The following is a 27,601-nucleotide window of genomic DNA, read 5'->3' as shown; positions in this document are numbered from 1 at the left end:
GTGTACATTCTGATTTTTTTGGAGGCAATGTCCTGAAAATGTCAATGAAGTCTAAATTTTCTATTGTGTCATTTAGGATCTCTGTTGCCTTATTGATTTTCTGTCTAGAGGAGCTGTCCATTGATGCGAGTTTGGTGTTAAAATCTCCTATTAATTGTATTCTCATCAATTTCTCCTTTTATGTCTGATAGTATTTGTTGTATGTATTTGGGTGCTCCTATATTAGGGGCATATATATTGACGATTATAATATCCCCTTCTTGAATAGATCCTTTTATCATTAAATGGTGTCCTTCTTTATCTTTCTTTATGGCCTTTATTTTCCTTTATTTTGTCTGATATGAGTATTGCAACTCCTGCTTTTCTGTCTTTTCCATTCACATGAAATATCTTTTTCCCTCACTTTCAATTTATATGTGTCCTTTGCCCTAAGGTGAGTCTCTTGTAGACAGCATAGTATAGGCTCTTGTTTTTTTATTCAATTTGCCACTCTATGTTTTGATTGGAGCATTCAGTCCATTGACATTTAAGGTAATTATTGATAAATACATATTTACTGACATTTTAAACCTTGTTTTCCAGTTGATTCTATGTTTCTTCTTTGTTCCTGTCTTTTTTGGTTGGATGGTTTCCTTTGATTTTATGCTTGTGTCATCGTCTTTTTAGATTCTGTGAATGAAATGTTTAGTTTTGATTTGTGGTTTTCCTGTTTTTCAAGTATGTTAACTCCACCTGTATCTTCTTGCTTTAGCCTGATAGTCATACAGGCTCAAACACATTGTAAAAAAACAAAACAAAACAAAACAAAAGTCTAGATTTTCTTTTTTGTTGTTGTTGTTTTTTTGTTTTTTTTCTGGGCTGATGATTTAATGGTCCTTGGTTTTCTTCTTAAAACACACACACACAGATAAGATTTGTCTGACCTGATAGCACCATTTCTTCTGAATACCCACAGTTTGTTCACCGTTGTGTCCTTAGCACAAAGATTCTCTTCTGTTTCAATCACTGTGCTCGACCTCTGAGCTGTATCTGTGATGTTGATAGGGCATGTGCAGCCCCTAGATTTTCTTACTTTCCTTTCCCATTTTTATGATTTTGAAGTCTTTAAACATCTTCATGTTCGTCCTTTTGCCGTTCCTTGCATTTTTTGATGCTTTTACAATAGTTTCTTCTTTTTTCTTTTAGATCTGCATACTGGCTTAGTTTGATTGCTTTCCAGTTGTGATTTCCCCCATCCTATTTCTTCTTACCTCATTTTTTATTTAGAGGAGCCCTTTCATTATTTCTTTTAGAATGGGTTTAGTATTGCTGTAGTCTTTTAGTTTTTGTTTGTTGGAGAAATTCTTTATTTCTCCTATTTTATTTTATTTAATTAATTAATTAATTTATTTATTTATTTATTTTGTCTTTTTGCTATTTCTTTGGGCCGCTCCCGTGGCATATGGAGGTTCCCAGGCTAGGGGTTGAATCGGAGCTGTAGCCCCTGGACTATGCCAGAGCCACAGCAATGTGAGATCCGAGCCACGTCTGCAACCTACACCACAGCTCACAGCAATGCCGGATCCTTAACCCACTGAGCAAGGGCAGGGACCGAACTCACAACCTCATGGTTCCTAGTCGGATTCGTTAACCACTGTGCCATGACGGGAACTCCTATTTCTCCTATTTTAAATGATGTTCTTGCTGGGTAGAGTATTCTAGGCTGAATTTTCCCTTCCAGAACTTTGAATATATCTTGCCACTCTCTTCTGACCTATAGTGTTTCTGTAGAGAAATCAGCTGATAGACTTATGGGGGTTCCCTTATAATTGTCTTTATTTTTCTCTTGCTGCCTTATCTTTAATTTTTGTCATTTTTACTATAATATATCTTTGTGTAGGCCTGTTTGGGTTCCACTTGTTTGGGGCCCTCTGTTCTTCCTGTATCTTGATATCTGTTTCCTTTAGATTTGGAAAATTTTAAGCCATAATTTCCTCAAATATATTTTCTTTTTTTAACTCAATGATTTTTATTAAACATTCATCAGAACCCAATTTTAGAGCATTTCCATCCCAAACCCCCAGCCCATCCCCCTCCCAAACTGTCTGCTTTGGAAACCATACGTTTTTTAAAGTTTGTGAGTCAGCATCTGTTCTGCTAAGAAGCTCACTGTATCCTTTTTTTAGATTCCACATATAAGTGATAGCATATGACGTTGGTGTCTCACTATCTAACTTCACTTAGCATGATAATTTCTAGGTCCATCTGTGTTGCTGCAAGTGCCATTATTTCATTCCTTTTAGTGGCTGAGTAATATTCCATTGTGTACGTGTACCACATCTGCTTTATCCACTGTGGATGGACATTTAGGTTGCTTCCATATCTTGGCTATTGTATATAGTACTGCAATGAACATTGGAGTACATATATCTTTTCAAGTCATGGTTTTCTCTGGATAGATGCCCAGGAGTAGGATTACTTGATCAAAAGGTAATTCTATTAGTTTTCTGACGAATCTCATGCAGTTTTCCATAGTGGTTGCACCAAATTACATTCCCACCAACAGTGTAATAGGGTTCCCTTTTCTCCACACCCTTACCAGGAGGTAATGTTTGTAGACTTTTTGATGACAACCATTCTGACTGGTGCAAGGTGGTACCTCATAGTAGTTTTGATTTGCATTTCTCTAATAATAAGTGACGTTGAACATCTTTTCATGTGTGTTTTGGCCATCGGTATGTCTTCTTCAGAGAATTGTATATTTAGATCTTTGGCCAATTTTTTGATGGGCTTGTTTGTTTTTTTGGTATTGAGCTACAGAAGGTATTTATATATTTTGGAGTTCAATCTCTTGTCATTCACTTCATTTGCAAATATTTTCTCCCATTTTGTAGGTTGTCTATTTGTTTTGTTTAGGGTTTCCTTTGCTGTGCAGAAACTTACATTTAATTAAGTCCCATTTATTTATTTTTGTTTTGATTGTCATTGCTCTAAGAGGAGGATCTGAGAAGATATTGCTGTGGTTTATGTCAGAGAGTGTTTGGCCTATGTTTTCCACTAAGAGTTTTATAGTATCTGGTCTTGTATTAGTCTTTAATCCATTTTGAGTTTATTTTTGTGCATGGTGTTAGAGTTTTAATTTCATTCTTTCACATGTAGCTGTCCAGTTTTCCCACCACCACATACTGAAGGGACTGTCTTTTCTCCATTGTATATTCTTGCCTCCTTTGTCATAGATTGACTGTAGGTGCATGGGTTTAATTCTGAGCTTTCTATCCTGTTCCACTGATTTATATTTCTGTTTTTGTGCCAGTACCATACTCTTTTGATGACTGTAGCTTTGTAGTATAGTCTGAAGTAAGGGAGCCTGATTCCACCAGCTTCATTTTTCATTCTCAGGATGGCTTTGGCTATTTTGGGTCTTTTGTGCTTCCAAAAAAACTTTAAAATATTTTGTTCTAGTTCTGTGAAAAATGTCTTTGGTAATTCGTTAGGGATTTTTTTTTTTTGGTCTTTTTTTTTTTATGGCCACAGCCACTATATATGGAAGTTCCCAGGGTAGGGATTGACTAGGAGCTGCAACTGCTGGCCTACATCTCAGCCATAGCAATGCAAGATCTGAGCCAAGATCTGAATTACACCATGGCTCATGAGAATGCCAGATCCTTAACCCACTGAGTGAGGCAAGGGATTGAACCCACATCCTCATGGATACTGCTCAGATTCATTACCACTGAGCAATGATGAGAACACCTTGATAAGGATTGCATTGAATCTATAGATTGCCTTGGGCAGAATAGTCATTTTGACAATATTGCTTCTTCCAATCCAAGAGCATGGTCTTTCCATCCGTGTCATTTTTGATTTCCTTCTTCAGCATCTTATAGTGTTCAGCATACAGGTCTTTTGTCTCTTCAGGTAGGTTTATTCCTAGATATTTTATTCTTATTTATGATGATGGTAAGTGGGATTGTTCCCCTAATTTCTCTTTCTGACCCTTTTTTGTTAGTATATAGAAATGCATGCAGTTAATTTCTCTATTAACTTGTATCCTGTGACTTTACCAAATTCATTTAAGAGCTCTAACAGTTTTCTGGTAGCATCTTTAGGATTTTTCTAGGCATAGTATCATGTCACCTGCAAACAGTGATAATCTTACTTCTTCTTTTCCAATTTGGATTCGTTTTATTTCTTTTTCTTCTCTGATTGCTCTGGCTAGGAGTCCCAAAACTGTATTGAATAGTAGTGGCTAGAGCAGATATCCTTGTCTTGTTCTTGATCTTAGCAGGAATTGTTTCAGCTTTTCACCATTGAGAATGATGTGAGCTATGGGTATGTCATAACATGGCCTTTATTATGTTGAGGGAAGTTCCCCTCTATCCTCACTTTCTGGAGGATTTTTATCAGAAATGATGTTGGATTTTATCAAAAGCCTTTTCTGCATCTACTAAGAGGATCATATGGTTTTTATTCTTTAGTTTGTCAATGTGGTAGATCACACTGATTTGTGGATATTGAATAATGCTTGCATCTCTGGGATAAATCCCATTTGGTCTTGGTGTACAATCTTTTTAATGTATGGTTGAATTTGGTTTGCTAGTATTTTGTTGAGAATTTTTGCATCTATGTTCATCAGTAATTTTCTTTTTTTTTTTTTGGTATCTGGTTTTGTCTGGTTTTGGTATCAGGGTAATGGTGGTGTCACAGAATGAGTTTGGGAGTGTCACAGAATTCCTCTGCAATTTTTGGAATAGTTTCAGAAGGATAGGTGTTAGCTCTTCTCTAAAAGTTTGATAGAATTCGCTTGTGAAGCCATCTGGTCCTGGACTTTTGTTTGTTGGAAGTTTTTTAAGCACAATTTCAATTTCAGTACTTGCAATTGGTCCATTCATTTTTTTCTATTTCTTCTTGGTTTAGTCTTGGAAGATTGTACTTTTGTAAGAATTTGTCCATTTCTTCTAGGTTGTCCATTTTATTGGCATATAGTCATTTGCAGTAGTCTCTTATGATCCTTTGTATTTCTCTGATGTCCATCATAACTTCTTTTTCATTTCTAATTTTAATGATTTGAGTCCTCTCTCTCTTGATGAGTCTGGCTAAGGGTTTATCAATTTTGTTGATCTTTTCAAAGAACCAACTTTTAGTTTCATTAATCTTTTCTACTGTTTTCTTCATTTCTATTTCATTTATTTCTGCTCTGATCTTTGTGATTTTCCTTCTTTTAACTATGGGTCTTGTCTGTTCTTCTCTAGTTGTTTTAGGTGTAAAATTAGGTTGTTTATTTGAACTTTTTCTCATTTCCTGATGTAGGCTTGTATTGCTACAATCTTCCCTCTTAGAACTGCTTTTGCTGCATCCCATAGGTTGGATTGTTGTGTCTTTGTTACTTGCTTCTAGGTATTTTTTAATTTCCTCTTTGATTTCTTCAGTGATCCATTGGTTGTTTAGTAGCATGTTGTTTAGTCTCCACATGTTTGTATTTTTAGCAGTTTTTTTCTTCTTGTTGATTTCCAGTCATACAGCATTGTCAGAAAAGATGCTTGATATGATTTCAATTTTCTTTAATTTACTGGGGTTTGATCTGTGACACAGGATGTGATCTGTCCTAGAGAATGTTCCATGTGCACTTAAGAAAAATGTGTATTCTTCTGCTTTTGGATGGAATGTTCTATAAATACCCATTAAGTCCATCTGGTCCAATGTATCATTTAAGGCCTGTATTTCCTTGCTGATTTTCTGTCTGGGAAATCTGTCCATTGCTATAAATAGGGTGTTAAAGTCCCCTGCTATTATCATGTTATTGTCAATTTCTCTTTTTAAGGTCGTTAGCAGTTGCCTTATTTATTGAGGTGATCCTATTTTGGGTGCATACATATTTGCAGTTGTTATATCTTCTTCTTGGATTGATCCTTTGATCATTATGTAATGTCCTTCTTTGTCTCTTGTAGTATTCTTTAAGGTCTATTTTGTCTGAGTATCACTACTCCAGCTTTCTTTTGATTTCTGTTTGCATGGAATATTTTCTTTCGTCCTCTCACTTTCAATTTGTATGTGTCCCTTGAACTGAAGTGGATCTCTTGAAGACAGCATATATACGTGTCTTGTTTTTGTATCCATTCAACCAGTCTATTTCTCTTGGTTGGGCTTTTAGTCCATTTACATTTAAGGTGATTATTGATATATATGTTCTTATTGCCTTTTTATTAACTCTTTTGGATTTGTTTTTGTTGGTCTTTTTCTTCCCTTCTTCTCTTGTTTTCTTCTCTTGTGGTTTGATGACTATCTTTAGTGCTGTATTTGGATTGCTTTTTCTTATTTGCGTGTGTTATCTATTATAGATTTTTGGTTTGCAATTACCCTGAAGCTTTTATATAGGAGTCTATATATATGATAGTTTTAAGTTGTTGGTCTCTTAATTGCAAGTGCATTTCCAGTGTCCTGCATTTGTACCCTCCTCACGATTTCTGATTTTGATAACATATTTGTGCGTGGATGATTTCCTGCCTTTAATATATGTATGCCTTAACTTATGAGCCTTGTTACTTGTAATATTTTTGCTTCTAGTTGTGGCCTTTTTCACCTAGAGAGGTTCCTTTAGTATTTGTAGTAAATGTGGTTTAGTGGTGCTGAATTATCTTAGCTTTTGCTTATCTGTAAAGCTTTTGATTTCTCCTTCACATCTGAATGAGAGCCCTGCTGGGTAGAGTGATCTTGGTTGGAGTTTTTTTCCTTTCATCGCTCTAAGTATATCATTCCACTCCCTTCTGGTCTCTAGAGTTTCTTATTGGGGTTCCCTTGTATGTTATGTGTTTATTTTCCCCAGCTGCTTTCAATATTTCTCTGTCTTTAATTTTTGTCAGTTTGATTACTATGTGTCTCAGGGTGTTCTTCCTTGGGTTTATTTTATATAGTACTCTTTGTGCTTCCTGGATTTGAGTGAATGATTCCTTTTCCATGTTAGGGAAGTTTCCAGCTATTATCCCTTCAAATATTTTCTCTGGCCCTTTCTCTTTTCTTTTTCTTCTGGCACCCCTATAATATGGATGTTGGTACATTTAACATTATCCAAGAATTATCTTAGACTGTCTTCATTTCTTTTCAACCTTTTGTCTCTTTTATGTCCTGCATCAGCAATTTCTATTAGTCTGTCCTGCTCCTCACTTACTCGTTCTTCTGCCTCCAGAATTCTGCCGTTGGTTGCTTCTACTGAATTTATTTCAATTATTGTATTTTTTCCTCTCTGTTGCTTAATCCTTAAATCTTCTGTTTCTTTACTCAGTTTTTCTTGTAGTTTATCAATCTTTGCCTCCAATTTATTTCCAAGACCTTGAATCACCTTTTCTATCATCAGTCTAAGGTCTTTTTCATGGAAGTTGGTAATCTCCAGATCACTTAACTGTTTTTACTGGGTTTTTTTCTTGCTCCCTTATCTGAGTCATGATTCTCTGCCTTTTCATTTTGTATGGATTTTTAGTGTGGTATCCTATTTGCAGACAATAGTTACAGCCTCTTTTGCTTCTGATATCTGCACTTCCACTGCCTTGTGGATGAAATTGGTACAGGGATAGCTGCAGGCTTCCTGATGGAAGGGACTGGTGCCTGCCCACTGGTAGGTGGAGGTGATTCTTGTCCCTCTGGTGGGTGGGACATTTTCTCTGGATGAGATTAGATGTGGCTGTGTGCCCGGGTGGTCTTTAGGCAGTCTGTTTGCTGATGGGTAGGGCTGTGTTCCCACCCAGATTATTGTTTGGCCAGCAGGGCTTGTGTGCAGGAGCCCCACAGGACTGGGGGAAACAGAGACTCCATTCTTGTAAGGCACACATAGGCTTCCATGTATACTGGGTCCCAGGACAAATCAGAGACTCCATAGGAATCTGGGTCAGACCTGACTGTGGTTCTTGGAGGATCCTGGGAAAACAGAGTGTGACTGTGGCTCATTGTGGGGGAAGGACATTGGAGGCAAAGGTCTTAGGAATAACCATCAGTGTGAACTTCTCTAGACGTGGCCATTTTGCAAAAGTCTGCCCCTACCCATCAGATTTGAGAAGCTCAGGCCAAACAATAATATGGTGTATCACACTGATTGATTTCTGGATATTGAAGAATTCTTGCATTCCTGGGATAAATCCCACTTGATCATGATGTACAATCCTTTTAATGTATTGTTGGATTTGGTTTGCTTATCAGATAAGGGAGCATGCCAAATGCTCCAGGGTCTCCTTCTCCTAGTGCCAGATCACCAGGCATGGGAACCTGATGGAGAGCTCAGAACTCTCACTCCTGTAGATGAGCCTCTGTGATGTAGTTACTTTCCAGTCTGTGGGCCACCCACCTGGTGGGTACGGGGTTGCATATATCATGTAATTGCCCCTACTACCATCTTGATGTGGACTCTTCTTTGTCTTCTGGAGTAGGACATCTTTTTTGATAGTTTGCCTTCTATTTGGTTGAAGGTTATTTAGCAGTTGGTTGAATTTGTTGTTTTTATGAGAGAAGGTGAGCTCCAATCCTTCTACTCTGCCATCTTAATCCCATCTCCAAATATATTTTCAATCCCCTTTTCTTTTTCTTCTCCTTCTGGAATCCCCATTATGCATAGATTGGCCTGCTTTATATTATCCCATAGATCTCTTATATTGCTTTCATGTTCTTTCATTTGGTTTTCTGTCTGCTGTCCTGATTGGGTGATTTCCATTATTCTATCTTCCAAGTCACTAATTCATTCCTCTGCATTATTCATTCTGCTCTTAAGTGCCATTAACTCAGCTAGTATCTCTGCAAGTGAATTTTCTGATTTTTCTTGGTTCCTCCTTATATTTTCTAGGTCCTTTCTAAGGTAATGTGTATTACTGTATATGTGCTCTAAATTCCTTCATATTTGCTCTTAACTCCTTCAGTATTTTCACTATCTCCTTTTTGAACTCAGTGTCTGTTAGACTGCAGAGGTCTATTTCATTGTTTGCTTCTTCAGGTGAATTCTCCTGTTCTTTTACCTGGGAATGGTTCCTGAGCTTCATCATTTTGCTTATATTTTTCTTATTCTGTGAGTTTAGGGAAAACAAATACTGTAGTCTTGGAGGGCTATTTATATGTGGAACTGCCCCTGGGCATTTTGTGAGGGCTTATTATTTATTTTTAGGGCAATGTGCATGCTTCCAGGAAGATGGAGGCAATGGGCAGGGCTAGTAGCCAGTGCCTGGTTGCTGGGCCCTTGACACTGGCAAGGACCTGAGAGAAAGTGGTGCAGGATGCTCCTAGTTGCAAGGCCCTGGGAAATGACAGTGATCTTCAGGCTGGTGTAGGGGGCACCTAGAGCATTTGTTGGTGGCAGCAGCAGGGTGTGTGCATTCCCAGGGGAGTGAGAGCAACAACGGGTGGTGCTCAGTTGCAGTTCCCTCCTGTGTGCCAGCCTCTGAGGTGACTGGGGCCACAGGTAGTGCCTGTTCATGGACCCCTAGAGGTGATGGACTATGCCCACCTCTGGTGCCTGAGATGACTGCTGTGGTTTGTCCCTGCTGCCTGTAAACCATGCAAGAGGTGCCTTAGCCTCTTAGTCCCCTGCTGCGCTTAGTTTGCATAGGAGGTGTCTGGCTGCCTGTAGCCTGCACAAATGGTGCCCCTCCTTCTGAGTCTGTGTGTGTGCAGGGAAAGAGATTCCTATGGTGATCTGCCCCTCCTCCTCTCACCCTCCCCAGCAATGGCACCTTGCTTCTCCTGCAGGCCAGACCTCCTCCCAGGTTCCCTCGGCTGTGGTGTTCTACTCCCCAGCCCATGGAGCACTGCTCCTTAGCCCCTCAGGCTGTCTCCCCACAGCCAAGCCTAGTGTTCTGCCTGGAACTGACCTCCGGAGCCTGAGTCTCAGCACCCAGCTCCTGCCCAAGCATCTCAGGCTGTGGTGTGTGGGGGCAGTGAGACCGATGGTCTGTGCAGCTCTCTCTCTGCTTTGCCCTCCTCAGTCCAGCTGCTGTGCTTTTCTTTGAGACTTTGAGGTCCCTCTGTCTCAGCTGATCTCTCTGTTGGTTAGGTGGCTTCCCAGAGTGTGGGTTCCTTTCCTCTTTCACAGTTCCCTCTCGGGAGTGCTAGTCCTATCCTGATTCCTTCTCTCGCTCTCTTTTTCCTTCTGTTCTACCCAGTTATGTGGAGGGTTTCTTGCCCTTTTTGGAGGTGTAAGGTCTTCCACCAGTGTTCAGTAGATGTTCTGTGTGAATCGTTCTACATGTAGATGGGGTTGTTTTTTTTTTAAAATGTGTTTGTGGGAGAAGGTGAGCACTGTGTCTTACTCCTCCACCATCTTGATCCCGCTATGAAATTTTCTTTTAAAAAGCTAATTTTCATTCTTAATGTTGGCTCAGATGTAGTTCACAGCAGGATTTGAATCAGTCAGCTCTAAAATTGTGCATATATATTTGTACACATAATTCTATTAATGACAGAGTATATACACACATATATATCAACACCATGTCATATAGTCCTTTTAACTGTTAACTCTCATTAATCATCAACCGCTTGCCTTTGCCTTTTGATGAATTTAACCCAGCTATCAATGATGGAGAGCAGCATTAGAGGGGCCAAGCCCTTTGCATCTTGCTTCGATTCATCTTTAAGTGATGGTATCACAGGTGATTTTTACTTTTTCATTATCTTTTAATAAATTTTTAAAGTCACGCAAACAGCTATTAATACCTGCACAAAGTTATAGACCACTATCCAGGTAACAATAGAGTGTAGGACTGGAAGAACTCTTAGCAAGAGAGAGATCTCTTCTCTAGTGTCGCTGCTGAAATCTCTAGTGAAGGGGCATCCACAACGTCCCCAGGACATCCACCCAACAGCTGGTAGTGCCAGTTGTCAGCAAGCCCTTTCTTAAGTATCAGCTGCCCCTGACACTTTTCACTTTGGTTCCCATGGTGCCTTTGGCAGAAACAGCAGCAAGCGAACTTCTGTGCCTTTGTAATAATTCTTCAAATATTTGAAGACACTTCTCCCTTTGTTGTTCGTTCATTTTTTCTTTCTTTGTTTCACCAAAGCACATCCAATTCTTTCAATACTTTCTTCTGTGAAAGGGTTTCTTGACCTATCATCACCTTAAAGTGTAGCCCCTCTCAAGGCTCTGTGTTTCAACAGGGGTTTAGCCTTAAGAAGCGATGGCCCCAGTAGGTGAACTGCAGGTATGGGTTGCTGCTGCTCCTGGGGTGGGGAGGGGCCGATCGAGCACTGCTGCAGGAGGGCTTTCTTACCATTAACCTAGTTATACAGTGGAACTACACATTCTGGGTCCAAGCTCTTGGTTCTTGAGCAATTGGCATCTTTGGGTACATGACCATAGAGAGAATGACGGCATCAGAAAAATCACAGCATTAGAAGAGAATGTGGGAGTTCCCGTTGTGGCACAGTGGAAAGGAATCCAACTAGTCTCCATGAGGATGTGGGTTTCATCCCTGGCCTCGCTCAGTGAGTTAAGGATCCAGCATTGCTGTGAGCTGTGGTGTAGGCTGCAGATATAGCTTGGATCCTGAGTTGCTGTGGCTGCAGCGTAGGCTAGTAGCTGCAGCTCTGATTCAACTCCTAGCCTGGGAACCTCCATGTGCTGTAGGCACAGCCCTAAAAAGCAAAAAAAAAAAAGGGGGGGGGATGCATTTCTCACCTCCCAGTCACAGCAGGATTTCAAGAGAGAGGCACAGGAGTAAGGGGTCCAGTGCACAGGACCAGAGCTAGACTGCCCAGCTCTGACTTCAAGACTTGACTTGAGCCTCAGTTTCCTCAATGACAATGACAGGCATACCCTCCTAGAGTGCTGTACGTGCCAGGTTTGGAGCAAGACCCTTATAAATGCTAGCCCCCATTATTGCTGCTGTTGTTATTCATACAGAGTGCTCTCTGTTGGTGTCGTTATTCGTACAGCTGTTCATACAAAGTCCTCAGACTTTTAGTGCTGGGAAGCTCCTTCCTTCCCCAGCTGATTCCTTCCTGGGGATCAACAATCCTGGTACTAAAATGCCCTTATTTCACCCGAGTTGAAATGTGTCCTGGTAACTGCCACTCATGGAACCCAGATCTGTCCTCTACATTTCAGTTTAGCCTCTCTTGTGAGATAGCTCTTTATATCTTTGAAGGCAATTATCATATATCATTATATCACCTACTAACTTTTACTAAATACCTTTTAGATAAACTAGACTCTAAGTTTCATGGGCCAAAGTTCCTGTGGTTTTGTTCATCACTGCAAAGCCAGCATCCAGTGCACATACCAGGTCTTCAAACTGAATAATAGAGAAATGAATGGCTCTCTGCCAGCTGGTAGTTAGAACATTAGTAAGAATTTCCTCAAAGCGAGGAGTGCTTTGGCAATGATGCCCCAAGTCAGTAATATGGCAATAATTCAATTCAGTCTAAACATTAAGCGCCTTCTATGTGCCAGATACTATTCTAGGTATTAGAAGCACAAAGAAAAAATGGGAAGTGGTTTTCCTCCATCAGTGATCCATTGAGGCAGCTCACAAACAGGTCGTTCCAAGGGATGTCCGAGTGAGAAGATGCTCCAGCTGGAAGGAGAACGAAGTCTGGAAAAGAGAAAAGGTGGGACGAGAGGTCAGATGTTGGTTCTTGGGGCAAAGGAGGGGAAAAGCAAGAGAGATGTAGGAGGGATTAAAAAGGGAGAGTCAGAGGCAAAATAAGAGGTGGATACATTGAAGGCTGGCTCAGCAAAGGAGTCAGTGAACCCAGAGTGTCTGCTAGGTTGTTACTGGAATATATGGCTTTGATGGGAGTCTTTGATGGGACAAGAGCTGGGTCATTTAAATTATCTTAGTCTGACCAGAGGATGTCCTGCAGATTAATAACTATGTAGGGTAACCTTACCCGTCTGAAAATTCGACTAGAGACACCCAACATTGCTGATGAACGTCCCTGATTTATTAGCATACATTTGCATAATGGCAGGACTCAAGCTTCCAGGGATGTTTTCCCTCTAAAGAGAGTCTTGCATGTGATAAGGGACCTGTCTGCTCATGGTCTTCTACCTCTGTCCTCTCAACAGACTTTTTGAAGCAGCATCCCTCCCCCGACTCTCGGCTAAAGCAATAAAATGCAACACTTCCTGAGAAGCAGAGTGGCTTAGCAAGTGGTTCTGGCTCAGGATCTCTCATGACACGTAGTCAAGCTGGGGTCAGGGCTGCATCTGCCAAAGGTTGGGGATCTGCTTCCAAGACGGCTCACTCACGTGGCTGCTGGGCACAGTTCTTAGTCCTCACTGGCTGTTGGCCGGAAGTCTGAGTTTCTCGTGCCCTGGACCTCTCTCTTTCTGAGGCTCCGGACATGGCAGCTGGTGTCTCCTGGAGCAAGGGGACTGGAGAGAGGAGGAGAGCAAAGACAAGACAGGGACAGGAGTGTCTCTCACAGCCATCAGGGCAGGCACGCTGTCACTGTGGTGTGCGCTTGCTCACCTAGGCCAGCCCCGGGGCTAGGTGGGAGACGCCTGAACAGGGAGGGCAGGATCACGCTGGCTGCAACCGGTAGTATTGCGTAGGCAGGAGGCCTTTGGTTATTTCGGCAGATGCCATGAGGACTGATGCTGGTGAACTGGTTGTTGGGAGGTAGAGAGGCGTGGGTAGGTGTGGCTGGTCTGCTGGATTCAGAAAGAGCTCTGTCCTGTCTACGCTCAGCTCAGGCTGAAGCAGTAACTCTAACTTTCTAGAGAGAGTCTGTGGGCCACAAGCGGGGGACGTTCCAAGCTGGACGTTGTGTGACACCTGTGGACCTAGATGATAAAGGGTCGCTCGGCGTCGAGCTGCTACCTTTTGGGTACATTTGTTATACAGGGATAGACACCTGATGCAAAACCAGAGAGGCAGTGGGGGAGGGGTCGCCCGCGGACCCCATAAACCTATATTCTTCATGCCCTCCGCCCGGCCCGGCCCGGCAGGGTGGCGTCGGGAATCTGAGGTTGCTTATTTCATGTCTGGTAATGGGGAGAAGGCAAGCAAAGTCCCTAACGTTCACTGCTTTTCCGGGAGAATGTTCTCGCTCCGTCACCATGGTCCTGGTGACACTGGATCGCGCGTCAGGACCCAGGCTGCCTGGGGGTGTGGTGGAGTAACCAAGGCCCCGTCCAGCCTTTGTGGAGGTTAATACAAAAACTCTCCGAGGGTGCCCTGCAGATCCGGGGGGCGCCCCTCCATCTTCACGGGAATTGACAAGGGCCACCTTGGCCTGCGCGCACTTCCGGTCTGAACAAGAACCCAGATCTCTCTCAGGGCCGCCAGGGTGACCCACCGAGGCAGGAGCCGCCTCTTCCTCCTCAGCTGGAAGCCCCGCTGACACCTGTTATGTTTCCTGTTCAGTGAAGGCGAGTTTATGGACTGTGGGTGAAACGGGAGCTTTGCCAACCGGAAGAAAGGCCGGCGGTAGCCCTTCCTCCCGGCAGCCGGGGGCAGCGTGCTGGTGGTCAGCCTACAGTCGTGAATGCCTGTTTGCTCCGAGAGGAAGGCTGCCGTGCCAGCGAACATGCCAGCTCCCCTCTTCCTCCTTCTCAGCCCTGCAGATACGACTTCATTAGTACCAAGGCTAGGTTATGAAGCCTTCTTAGACCTGCAGGTTGTCATTCCGTCGTAGTCACTAATCCTGGTCACACATTAAGGGCTTTGATTAAGCAATTTGCTTTTTTCCTTCCTCTCTTCCATCTCATTGAGAGATTACAGAGTGTGAGCATGAGGTTAAAGGATTACATCTGAATCCTGAGAGTCCCGACACAGCTCCAGCTGTCTGTCATCTCCTGGAGTGGTTACTTATCTGTCAATATTTCTTGCCTTTCTTCCCAAGTCCCAGACCTACTTGATCTTGTGCGTTTGGCTCGGCTGGTGGAGGATAACAAGGGTCTTCCCATCATGCAACACTCTGGGATACATCATGACAGAGAAATCTCAAAGCCCAGGTCAATTATAACACAGGGTCTGCACCACCTCTGCCCTGGCCGCCTTCTGGGGCTGCAGTTGTTTAAGACTCAGTCACCTGAAAAATGCAAGGAAATGTGCGTCTGGTTCCTGCCTGGCTTTCTGCTTGTTTAGCCAGATACAAACAGCAGAAGACCAATCCTCTGTGTGTGGGGCTTGTGGGTGGGAAAAGGGAGTACAGTTGGCAGCTACCTCGTTGTGCCGTAATTACTTTTTAATTAGAATTCATTGAATACAGATGGATTCTTCCCATTCGTTTGCCCGCTGATGTTTTTAATATTCCCACATCAGACATTATGAGTCAGTAGCCAGCAGCGCATTACATAAAATAACTCTGTAGCTGGTAGTGACTTCCAGAAAGTAACCAACTTAACCATTTGTCTTAGATGAAAAATGATCTTACACCTTTCTGTGGATTCTATTGCTGGTTTGTTGATATAGTGTTTGTTTACCCTCGTTCCTGCAGGAAAAAAATATCATAGTTCTTGTATCAAATTACTGTAACTGACTGGAACATTTTTATTTCAAATTACGTACCATCATCTGGTTTTTTTTCATGGTGACACTGATAAATGTGCAGGATTTCTCATTTTTTTCCCCCTCCTGCCAACGAATAATTTCAACCCAAACGTGAATGGAATGTACAATTTCGTGCTGTTCAAAAAAATCATTGCTCGTCACATTCTAATTGTAACTAAGTTTGAACCCGAATAGCTGTTTGCAGTATTTTGATAGAAATAAGAGGTAATTTCCATTTTTTTTGCTCCAGGGTCTCTCAACATGAACTGACATATGATGCATTTTTGAAGTCACGCTTAATAATTCTCTTTTCATTATAAACAGCCGCACCCTTGTTGAACAGCAGACCTACAATGAGGCTTACGCTGGCCTGTGTAATATACCTAAGAAACCTGATTTATTCTAATGTAATAAAGGCATAGATTTATACAGCTTGACTACTCCAATGCTCCTCGTTATGGCTGTAAAATATTTGTGGCCGCTGTGGGATTTTCTAGATCATTATTTTAAAAAAGGAAAAACCCATTTTGACAGATGAACTGGGGCCATTCTGAGCAAATCACAGATACTTCATATAACAAGGCCTCCAAAGAGGGGCGCGTACACTTATTACTATGGCAACCTGGATCAAAACACTATTTTAGCAGAGAGTTTCCAGTTTTACAATGCAATGATGATTGTTTATAGCGCCACTGAAACCAGATTCAGCAAAGGTTTAAGAAATGAGCTGACAAGAGGAAAATCATTATAGATAAACTGGGGATACCTGAATGGAATGGCATGGAAGACCTGCCATTATTTGATCAAATACTGACATTTACGGCCCAGGACAGCAGAAATAATGGAAGCGGATTCGGATGATGAGAGAGATCCTGAAATTTCTTCTGGTACAAATGGTTCGGACTGAGATCAGTCCTATCTTAAGTTAAAACGCTGAAAGCAAAGAGTTGTTTGTTTTTTGCAAGTACACCTCTCTCTCTCTCTCTCTTTTTTTTTTTCTTATTTTTCTGTCTGCAAAATACCTACTTGTAACTTTAAAGTTGTGGGCTAACGCTTCTTTTCCTAACATATTCCATTTGACAGAGTGTAACCCGGCACATCCCGAGAACGGTGCCCGTCACACGGGGCTTTGTGCTTGCACATGTCTACAGGAAGTGACAGCTGCTTACAGCCCTGCTCACTTATTTTTCTATAATGGAATTTTTACGCAGAAAGAGAAGAATTGTCTGGATCACGAGTTGTCCATTTTGCTGAGGCTGTCTTAATATCCAAAGACGCGATGGGGTGGACCCAGTGCACGGAAGTGAGGGACCGAATAATCATTTACTTGCTTGGCAGCTCTTTATCGTGCAGCTCCCGGGTGCCAGCGGGTGTGCGCAGTGGGTGTGCATGCTGCTAGGTGTGCAGTGGGGAGTCTGTGGTCTGGTGATGAGGAGGGCCATGGTGAAATGCTGAAGGAGCCAAGAGCAGCAAAGAGCGGGATGGGAACGGCATTTGGACCTATTGCGATACTTACTAACCGAATAGTAATCTAGTCTTTGAAGGGAGAAAAGGGAAGTACATTTATCGAATGTCTGCTTTATGCAAAGCTCTGGGTGGGGAGCTCTACAAATAATCTAACATCCTCAGAAATTGTGGGTCCTGGCCCACAATTTTATTTTCTGCAGATAAGTAAACTGAGATTCAGGAAGTTAGCACATTTGATCAACAGGGACCTGCTGTGTAACATAGGGATCTGTACCCAATATTCTGTGAAAATCGATATGGGAAAAGGATCTGAAAAAGAATGGATGTGTGTTAGCTGTAACTGAAACACTCTGTTGTGCAGCAGACGTTACCCCAACATTGTAAATCAGCTATAATTCAATAAAAAGTAAAACTATATAGATGAAGCACTTCTTATGCCCTAGTACACATATGAACTCATTTAATCCTTGTCAGACTGGGTAAAGGGGTACTACAGATATTCCCATTTTACAGATAAAGAAAATGAAGCACAGAGAGGTTGAGTAACTTGCTTCAGGCCACACAGCTAGTAAATGGCAGAGGCACGATGTAAGCCGGCAAAGTGTGCGCTGCTACACTGCTGCTGTGCAGTGGAGACATAAGCAACAGCCATGACCTGCTGCCTGGAATCAGCAGTCTGTAACCTGTAAGTGATCACAGCTGTAGGTAAGCAATAGCCCTGTGATCCAAGCCAGGTCCGCTGGCTTTGCTCTCCGCCTCTGCCCACGTAGTTGGATACACACCGTAACTACAAGTATTTGGAGTATCAACTGTACACTGCATTTGTTTTATTCATGTAACTTAATTATTCCTTGTCAAGAATCCAATAATGCAAATCCAAATCATTTCAAAGATTTCCCTTAATTGTGTTTTCAAAGAGAGAAGCATCTGTCTACAATGAAGTGGAAATGTGAAATGAATGGCCACCAGCATCCGTCTGGCCTTGCTTTGAGAGTGGTACCCTGCGTTTCCTTTGGGGACATGCCCCCGCCCCTGCCCTTTCTCATGCTGCTGTATTGAGAATGGATCCAAGGCTGTGTGGTTGTCTCCTGCAGAAGGAACCATTCTCTTTGTCTTTAGGTTTGTTGATACGGAACAGGCTCTCTTTGCACCACCCTGTGGGAGTTGAGAATAACGCCAGCACAGAGGGGCGGGGGGTAGAACCAAGAACTGGGAAGCGGTGGGATCCCACAGCTTCATTTCAGCCTCTGACAAAGCGGTACCTGGACTTAGATGTAGCACTCAACTTTTCAGTTAAAGGAGCCAATAGCTTTTCCTTGATTGCTAAGCCACTTTGAGTTAGAATTTGTGTCCATTGCAACCTAGAGAGTCCCGCGATTACAAGGTGACAAGCCCATTCTAATAACATCATTGGTCCTTCATCCTCCCCACCTTCTCTCCCACTGTCCATATCCATGGCCTCAGGCAGCCTTATCTATTTTACCTCTTGAATAGTTCTCAGATCCTGCTTCTCTCCTTCACTGTCATCACCTTAGTCCAAGTAGCCATCACCTCTCATCCAGACCGGGTGGGGTACCCTTCTCTCTGGTCTCTTGGCATCCAGAACGGATTAGTCATCTTCTAATCCGTTCTTCTAATCCACCCTCCATCCAGAGCCGTCTTTCCAAAATGCAAATTTCCTTATTTCACTCCTCCATCCCACCATCCTCTCCTCCCCCAAGGTCATTCGTGGCTTCCAACTGATCTTAGGGTACACGTTAAAATCCTTACTGCTGCTGTCAGGGTCCTGCTTGGTCTGTTCTCTCTCTTTTCTGGCCCCAGATCCAGTCCCTGGGCCTCTTTTTTTGCCCAAACCCCAAAAAGATTTTGATTTCAATTTTCAGCTGGAAAAATTCACCTTCAATTGATAAATGCTTCTCCATGTTTCCTTTTACTTTGCTCTCATGGCTCCAACCTCATTTTCTTAGATATTATTCTCCATTTTTCTGCCATTTTTATTTACAGCTTCCAGTGCTGACCTTCTTTATATAACTCAGGTTTTGTGCAGTTTCTTTATCAACTGAGTGGAGTCATTGGAATGCAGTTGCAAGGAGTTCTTTGCAGCGTGTCCCACTTGCCTCCTCCACCTGATGGCGTGTGCCAGGAAATGCAATTAAGCACGTTTGGAGGGTACATTGGCTTTCCTGGAATTGCTTCCCCAAAGCAAAACTGCGTTTCAAAGCAGTAAACAATGATTTGGTCACTGTCTTCCCTGGAGGACTTCCTTCTCCCTCGATGAAAACCAACGATTGACTCTCTGTTTCACTAACTTTGATCCCTTTGTCAGCTCAGTATTTTTCTCCTTCTTTCGAGCTTTTGTCTAGCTCCTCCTTTGTTCCAGGATGTCCACGCTTCATATGTGACTCCGTTGATTTCACTTGCTGTTATTTTGCCTGGATCACAGCCTCTTTGGGCTATTCCTCCTCACTGTCCATTCTACGCTCCACGTTTTTCCTTGGAGTTCTATTTCCTTCTCTAGCCTCCCTTTCTTAGTTGGTTCATTGGTTCTCACCAGAAGGAACTGCATGCTGTCACAGTAACTCGACCAAAGGCTCGGCCAAAGTTCCAAACGGAGCTTTTTCTGATGTTAAATTTGCATCATACTTGGCAGGACCTGGGAGTGATGAGTTGGGTTTCTATTTCAGCATCAATACTTTGTGCAGCCAATCCCTTACCCAGGAGTATGAAATGTTATGTTAACTGAGGAAGTACTTAAATGTTTACTTATTTAAACATTAGGTATTGAAGTATTTTTTAAAGTCATAAAATTATATTTTTATACTTCTAAATATGATGAAGGCTGGATAATATATTTTAACATATGTGTAAATTATAAAAATCTGTCTAGACTTTTGCCTCAAGATTGAGGGACAGGCAGCAACATGCAGTGGAGAGAGAAGCTTCCCAATACTTGGGAAATCTGGCTTTGTTACTTATTTACTGGGTGCCTTCAGGCTTTGTAACATAGGGATAGATCATAGGATTTGGAACAAGACAGGCTAGGGTTCAGGTCCCAGCTTTGCTGTATTAGCTTTGTAACCTTCATTTCTACCTGTAAATTGGGGAAAATGATACCTTTTTAGTAAGAAAGTATACCAAGCATAAAAATTATTTCTTGGCATATAGTAAGTATTCATTTAATGTCATGTTCATTTTCTCTTTTCTAATTTGCATGATTCACTTCGCTTCTCTGGGCCTCAGTAGTTACACCTGAGTCCTCAGTTTGGGTCATTTTGGGGACTCAATTACATGAAAATTCTTTCCAGTTGGGTAAGAGAAGTCACTGAATCCTCTGATTTTCCTAAGATGTTTTGAGTCGAGTTTCTGTCACTTACAACCACAAGAGAGCTGACGGTTCAAGACATTGCTTAACTTTGCATCTCTGAATACATTGGCTGTCTTTTCTCCAAGTGTAGTTTCCTAGGAGATGAGACTTATGGCCCCAGGAAACCCCTACCTACCTAGTTTTTTCCAACTCTACCACCAGATAAAAAGTTGCTCTCTTTCCTTAGTTTCCATGGAAACAGTTCTGGAGAAGAGCTCTGATTGGCCTGTCTTGGGTCATGTGCCCTTCTGTGGCCAGGGGAATGGGGCTCTAAAGTTAGAACCCCCTCCCAGAACCTTAAGATTAGGTGCAAAGAATGCTCTATAACATAACAGAGAAATGTTCCCCCAAACAGGCAAGAAAAGCTGGGCAGACAATATAGTATGGTGTCTACCACATCTATACTTGGCCTGTGTACTTTTGAAGTTCATTGCAAAATAATACATGTAATAATACATGTGAAATACCTGGAGAATCTTGCGATATAAAACCTTATTACAATTTGAGTTGGTACTAAATAGATAATAGATACTCAAGTATATCCACATAATACTTTTCCTCCTGAATGTATTTTTTCAGACCAGAATATTGCCCTCAAATAATGTTTTTTACTTATTCCATTGTTCCCATAGAAGACTCTCTATTAGAGCAGAAAATTAGGAATTATTCCAGCACGCAAATCAACCACAGAAGAGTTCTCTGGTTAATCACACACAGACTCTGCTTTAGGCGAAACTTCCTTTCCCACTCCGTTCACTTTCTCGTGCCTCACCCAGCAGGCTATGGCGATGATTTCAACCACCTCGTGTCTTCAAGGCCACCAAGTGGCAGCCACTGACCTTGAGAACAACTCAAGGAGCACAGGTGTCTCCCTCTGGGTTGTGTGACGCACTCCTGGCCTCCTCACCCAGTGGCGTCTAGTTAGGCTGGAAGGAAGGGGTTGAATTCATTTGTCACCCAGCAGAAGTCTATGGAACATTTATAAACACGGGAGTGTTCAGAGAAAAAAAGATAGAGTCCTTGCCCGTAAAGTGGCTCATAGTGTGCGGGAGAACATAAACAAGCATACTATTCAAATCCAGCGTAACTGTTGCTGTGTTAGAGCAGTATAAGCTTGCAGAAAGGGCTTAACTCCATTTGGGCTGCCATAATAAATGCCATAGACCAGGTGGCTCTAAACCGCAGAATGTATTTTCTCAGCCTGATCTTGGAGGCTGAAAAGTCCAAGGTCAACGTGCCGGCCAATCTGGTTCCTGGTGCAGCCTCTCTTCCTGGCTCGCAGATGGCTGCAGCTATCCTCTTGCTGTGTCCTCACAGGGGAGAGGGAGAGAGAGAGAGAGAACGTGCTTTGAGGTCCCTTCTTATATGGCCACTAATCCTCTTTTCCTAAGGCCCCAGCCTCATGACCTCATCTAATACTGCTCACCTCCCAAAGGTCCCATCTCCAAATACCAGCCCAGGGAGGCTTGGGGCTTCAACATAGGGATTTGGAGGGGGCATAATTCAGTCCATCGCAGGCAGCAATTTAGCATCTTCTACAGAGGAGGATGGTCTGGGGTAACATTTAATAAGCCTGATAGAAGCAGAACCACAGCTATCCAACTCTAGTTGAGCCATTATGGCTGTCATACATTTGTTGTGTTTATCATGAATATTTTTCATGTAAGTAAATTGTTTTGAGCAAGAAGTACATTTTTAAAAATGTGCACATTTAGCTGGTGGTAAGACTCAGCATCCTCATAGTCGAGGCTGTTAATAATTTTACTCCGTACACTTACCAATGCTCGCTGTATGTCTACCATGTGCCAGGCACCATGGGAGACACTTCATATACTTGGTTCCATTATTCCACAGAATGGAACGTGAGGTAGGGATGCCTTCATTTTCCAGCTGAAGGAACAGAGGCTCAGACAGGCACGTAGCTATGGAGCAGGAGTTTTCATGCAACGGGCCTGCCCCTGAGATGGAGCTTTCTGCCACTCTGCTGTATTGTCAAGGCCTCCTCACTGGCGGACAAACCTTTTATCCATCCCTGAATTGGGTGCCAGGTCAAAAACACAGTCTTGGGTCCCCGAAGGCAGGTCTGCTCACCTAGAGGTCCCACGACAAGTAAATGTCCTATCACGCTACCTGTGGTCTGTTGCACCTGTCGTGTGCCGCCTCCGATGCTGAGCACAGCCGGGCTGTCAGCGTGCCAGGAAGCATTTAGCAGGGGGAGAGGAAGGGCAGAAAGTACAGTGTGTGTGTGGTGCCAGGTATTCAAAATAGGCCAATTACTTCAAACTGTAAAAGCATACTCGAGTTTAAATACCTAGGAAGCACTTTAACAAATGTAGTAACAGAAAATTCTCGCCGTTGGCTCCGTTCGTGCTGTACGAAATGCAGCTTGACTCACTGGGGGTTATATTCGCAGGCCTTTCTCTCTCTTACCCCCGTACTCGTAAGTTCTGCAAATAGAAAAAAGCAGATAAGTTTGTGCACCCAGATGCTGTTATCTTATGAAGACAGAAAAGAAACCAACGAATTTCTTGGCCCCCTTTCCTACCTGTTCCTGGGGTGGTGGTTCTGTTTGTGCATGTCGACCCTGAGTGACCTATCGGTGGCCCATAGGTGCCGGGGGAGGTTGTTGCCAAATCCACAGGAGCTGCAATGTCGGAGGTCAGGGGAGCGACCTGACAGCAGGCCACAGTGACCTTCAGGCAGCTGGGAGCCTGTTATGGAGATGCTCAGAGGACCACGTGGCAGGGACCACGCAGAGGTCCAGGAGAAAGTGGCCAGCCCACAGCCCACAGCTTCTTTCCTGCCGTAGCCCAAGGGGAGTCGGTGAGCAGGAAGGATGCGCTTCAGAACAATTTACGCTGCATTCTTTCTACAGCAATTATTCCATTTGGGGGTTAATTGCTCGAGTACGAACCCAGGCACGATCTCATTAGGAATAAGCTTGTACGCGGGCACAATAACCCAGCTAATTGGCCCCGTGCTCATTCGGCTCTGAAGACTGGGAAGTAAGAAGCAATAGTGAGAGACGGTCCTTCCAAGGCCGGGTGTTTCACAGACAGGACAGGGATGTCAGGCCTGGCAGTGACCACAGGCCCATTTGGCAAGTGAGGCCCAAGTTCAGGGCAGGCTGGTGGCCCAGCAGAGCTAGAAGGGGGCTCCCGCTCTGGAAAATCAGAAGCCAGGCCTTGGCCAGAAGGAGGCTCTGAGGAGGAAGGGAGGCCGTATGTTGGCCAACACCGGATCCCAAATTCTGGGGAAGACAGGTCAAGGAGAAGGGACCCCACATCTTCCCCGTGTTTCCAATTTCTCATTTATTTCAAGAAAACATGGATGCACTTAACAAACATGCACCGCCCCCCTCTGCTACGTGTCAGGCACTCGGCGAGGGGCCAGGAGGACAGACACAAATTGGACATGGTCCCGACGCTCACCCAGAGCGACCAGGGTGACCCCAGAGCCCTGCACTGCAGCTGGCATCCAGGGACGCCACGAATGGGACAGAGCGCCTGGACCACGTTCACGGGGAAGCTCTTTCTTTGAATGCATATCCTCCGCTACGCAGGATCTTTATTTAGCACATCCTTTGTAGCGAAAAACAAAGCGCCCATGTATCCACCTATGGAAGTTAGGGATCACTGATGACAGGGAAAAACCTCTTTTGCCTCAGAGAAACTGGGTGCATTTCCTTCAGTTTTCAAACTCTACGCAGTAACATCGTCCCGCAACGCATGTATTTCACTCGAGCTTTACTGAATGAAGCGCAAACAGACCCAAAGCTACGCTAGGACCTTTTAAGTTCCTTAGCCATTTGGGGACAAGCTGATCTCGACTGAAAAACATGACATTTAAGAGAATTCTTTGTCTTTTTCTATGGAAGCTCCATAGTTATAACGGGACTTTTCTCCTAGGAATGGAAACGTACATAGCAACTGCATGCATATTAAAAGCAGTGTCAAAACAGAGCATCTGCTGGGAGGTAGTGAGGGGAGAGGCGTGGAGGGTGACCAGCGGTGGTGTCCAGCGGAGAGCAGAGTCAGCGCCAGCTCGCTTTACAAAAAGCAGCTTGCTCTGCACGATAAACAACCCAGACCACAAGACAGCCTTCCGATGCTGGGTCATGTGTCTATTCATGATACTTTTATTCCTTCAACAAATATTTGTTGAGTCCTTAAATGGGTGGGGCCCTTTGCCAGATGCAGAGCAAAGAGCATAAAATGATACAGATGCAGTCTCTGATTCCATGAAATGGACAGTGTGTTGGGGAGAAAAATAGCAATTAACACATGGATTGGTCAATCTCAGCTAAATTATGCTGAGATAACAAATAACCTCCAAGTCCAGTGAGTTACAGCAGCAAAGACATGTTGGGTCCATTGCGGCTCTACCTCCCACCCTCTCTCTTTTGGATGGACTAAGGCTCAAAGAGCAGCTTCTATCTGAGATACGCCCCCTTGTCAGACGGGAGAAGGGCCATGGTCTGGTCGAGCCACACAACAGCGCCAGGATTTTTTTTTTTTTTCCTCTCAGAGCACATTTCCTGCCCCAACAAGTCACATGACCAAACTTGATATCAACAGGGTAGGGAAGCTTAATCCCCCCAATAGAGAGGTGCCTGGGAGAAAGGACAGCAGATATTTTTGAACAAGTAATATAAATGTGTACCAAATCTTAGAAATGTATATTAACAAATGGTGAAAGCCATGGGAAAAGAAAGAACAGCGAGCTAGGACGGAGAATGCCAGTGGCGATTGAGTGAGACCGACCTTGGCGATGCTGGTAGCTCTGGAAGGGTTTCTCTGAAGTAACAGCTCAGCTCAAACCCAAGAGATGGAGGGACGTTATTCAGTAGAAGGGCCAGGGGAAAAGCGTAAGAGATGGAAGCACAGCAGGTGCCCACATCCTGAGGCAGGAAAGAGCCTGGCATGCTTGGCATGATGGGGAGAGGTGGGACCATGTGGTGATCAGGAGTGGGGGACCTGGGGCTGGATGTCCTGGATTTAAATCCTGGATCAGTCCCTTACTAACTGTATCTTACCTCTCTGTGCCTCAGTTTGCTCACGTATAAAATAGTTCTGACCTCGTAGGGTTGTTGGGAAGGTTGGGTGTGCTTGGCTCAGGCGCCTTGCTAGTAATGGAAGGGAGACCCCAGTGGCTGGGATGTTGAGAGTGGACACAGAGCAAAAGCAATGAGGCTGAAGGTCATCTGGTAGGGCCCTGCAAGGCGTGGTAAGACTTTGGATTTTAACCCTGAATAGGATGTGTCCTAAACAGGGGAGTCATTTAGATCCACTTATATTTGATAAAAGTCTCTGATATTCTGGGGACTAAGACATTCTCCGTCTAGACAACCATCCATTGTTGAAACAAACGAAAATTCGAGAGAGCTTCTGAGAAAGGCAGGCCAGCGGGAGGGGGTAAAGGGCGAGGAGGGAGGGAGAACTGAGGTTCGGCCGGGAAAGATGGTGGGGGAGGGGAGCGAGCTGGGGGAGGGCCTCTCCTGCCCCAGTTTGCGCGATCCTGGAAAGAAGGCACTGCTTTCAGGAGCGCAGGGGGAGACGAGGTCCGTTCTCGCTAAGGTGTCAGCAGACAAGCAGGGCACACGATGAAAGACAGGCGACTGAGTGGGCTGAGCTGCAGCCTGGCTCCGAGAGGGGTCTCCTGACCTCCGGGGCGGGGGCTCTGATGCCACCAGTATGGAAATGGCTTTGACGGAAGCCGAGTTGTATGGAAAGCAGCCCAGTCGTCCAGCATCTCTAAACCTGTGCCTCCTCGCGCTGCCCCCTCTGGTCCTGGCTCTCCCCCCCCCCCCCCCGCCCCCACTGCAACCTGCAGCGGCCGGGGCCGCGGGGTGAAGGGTTGCTCAAGGTGCAGGTAGTCTGGCATGGTGTGATGCTTTGGGGGAGATGGCGTCGCTTCATCAGCTGGATGACAAAACACTGTTAATGGCACCAATAAAGAAGTGTGAATGTAATTTTCTCCTCCTCGTTATTGCCTCAGTATTTGGCATATTATTTAACAGATCAACTGGCCAGTCAGATCCCTCCTGAAGCCAAGTCTTTTTGTGCTGGAGGTTCCCTCAAAGGCGGTGGCGCTCAGACACAAGCTCATCAGTCAGAAAGGGGCCACAGGCATCGGAGCCCGGGAGACGCCCAGTGAGAAAGTGACCGGGTTCACTGCAAGTTTTGAAAGCGAAATTTCCGGAAGGCCAGTTATAGCCTTTGAAGTATGCGTGCTTTGGAGGAAAGAGCAGCTAGAGAGAAAATGTTTAACCTGGCTTCTAGCGCCACATTCAATTATATATGGACAAAGAGGAGATGGAAAAAGCCGAGAGTAGGTGCCATCAGCCTCCAGGCACAGTTTCGGAGCAAGCAAATCTGGCTGCCATCACAGCTGCCATTTTTGAGGGGTTGCTCTGAACCTGGCACTGTTTGGTGTCTTAGCTGGCTCCATCCTCACAGCTAGCACACAAGGTAGGCTACTGTGACTCGCCTTTATAGGCAGCATAACAAGTTGGTAAATTAGTCAGGGTCCCACAGTCTACAAGCCTGGGCCATCTGGCTTCAGCATCAATACACCATGTCACCATCACACTCGTGGCCCGTCTGGTACACACAATGTCGAAGAGAGAGGCAAGTCAGACCCAGGCACTCCCATTTGACCATATCCGCAACATGCTAGGAGGTAGGAAAGATACCTTTAACGCCTGATACAGCCACAGACAGGTTCAGGAGGGAAAAACAAAAAACTCCTCCTTGCAAAGCGGAACAAAGTCGGGATCAAGGATGCTGGCTTTTCATCCCCGTCCAGTTATAATTTTTGCTCATCATGTTTTACTCTGACGAATAAACATTTTGGGTTTTGGTGGGTTTTTTTTTTTTTTAAGAGAGAACTATTTCTTTTTTCTTATACACTTACTAAGCCATAAATAACTGGAGGGTCGTTGATTAATTTTCAACAAAAAACCCCAAAACACTCAAACTTGAAAAGATGTGCTGATACATCATTTCCATGTGTGCTCATTTTTAAACAACCAAGATGGAGGCTGTAATTCCCAATGCAGGGTATCACTGCTTTGAAGTTTCAGGGTTGTCTGTTCATTAATTTCTCAGGGAAGAGGAGGAAGAAGATATTCAAGCAGAAGTTCTCAGAGCTGGAGGGTATTTTCCCGCTTGCTTTTTGCCACATTCTGTATTCAACCCTTTGGCTTCAGTCTTACCTGGGACAATGGTTTTATTTATTTACTTTTTAATTCCAGAGTATCTGAAGCTAATTTAGGGGTGAATCTCATGCAAAGACTCATGTTTGACAACTCCGAGTAATA

General features: G+C 43.8%; 1 long non-coding RNA gene across 3 annotated transcripts in view; it reads left to right on the top strand.

The window, feature by feature from the left end:
• Window positions 1–27,601, top strand: part of LOC110260385 — a 112,671-nt gene that overhangs the window by 55,485 nt on the left and 29,585 nt on the right. Inside the window, exon 3 of one of the 3 annotated variants that reach the window (XR_002343631.1) lies at window positions 16,533–17,411. The exons of the other annotated variants lie outside the window; for them this stretch is intronic. This is a non-coding gene — a long non-coding RNA (uncharacterized LOC110260385). Of the gene's footprint in view, window positions 1–16,532; window positions 17,412–27,601 lie in introns of those variants that run through there. 3 annotated transcript variants of the gene reach the window in all.

Source organism: Sus scrofa, chromosome 4 (assembly GCF_000003025.6).
Source record: "Sus scrofa isolate TJ Tabasco breed Duroc chromosome 4, Sscrofa11.1, whole genome shotgun sequence".
Taxonomy (NCBI): Eukaryota; Metazoa; Chordata; class Mammalia; order Artiodactyla; family Suidae; genus Sus; species Sus scrofa.
Note: the sequence above shows the minus strand (reverse complement) of the source record. Positions and strands in the feature narration are given on the sequence as shown.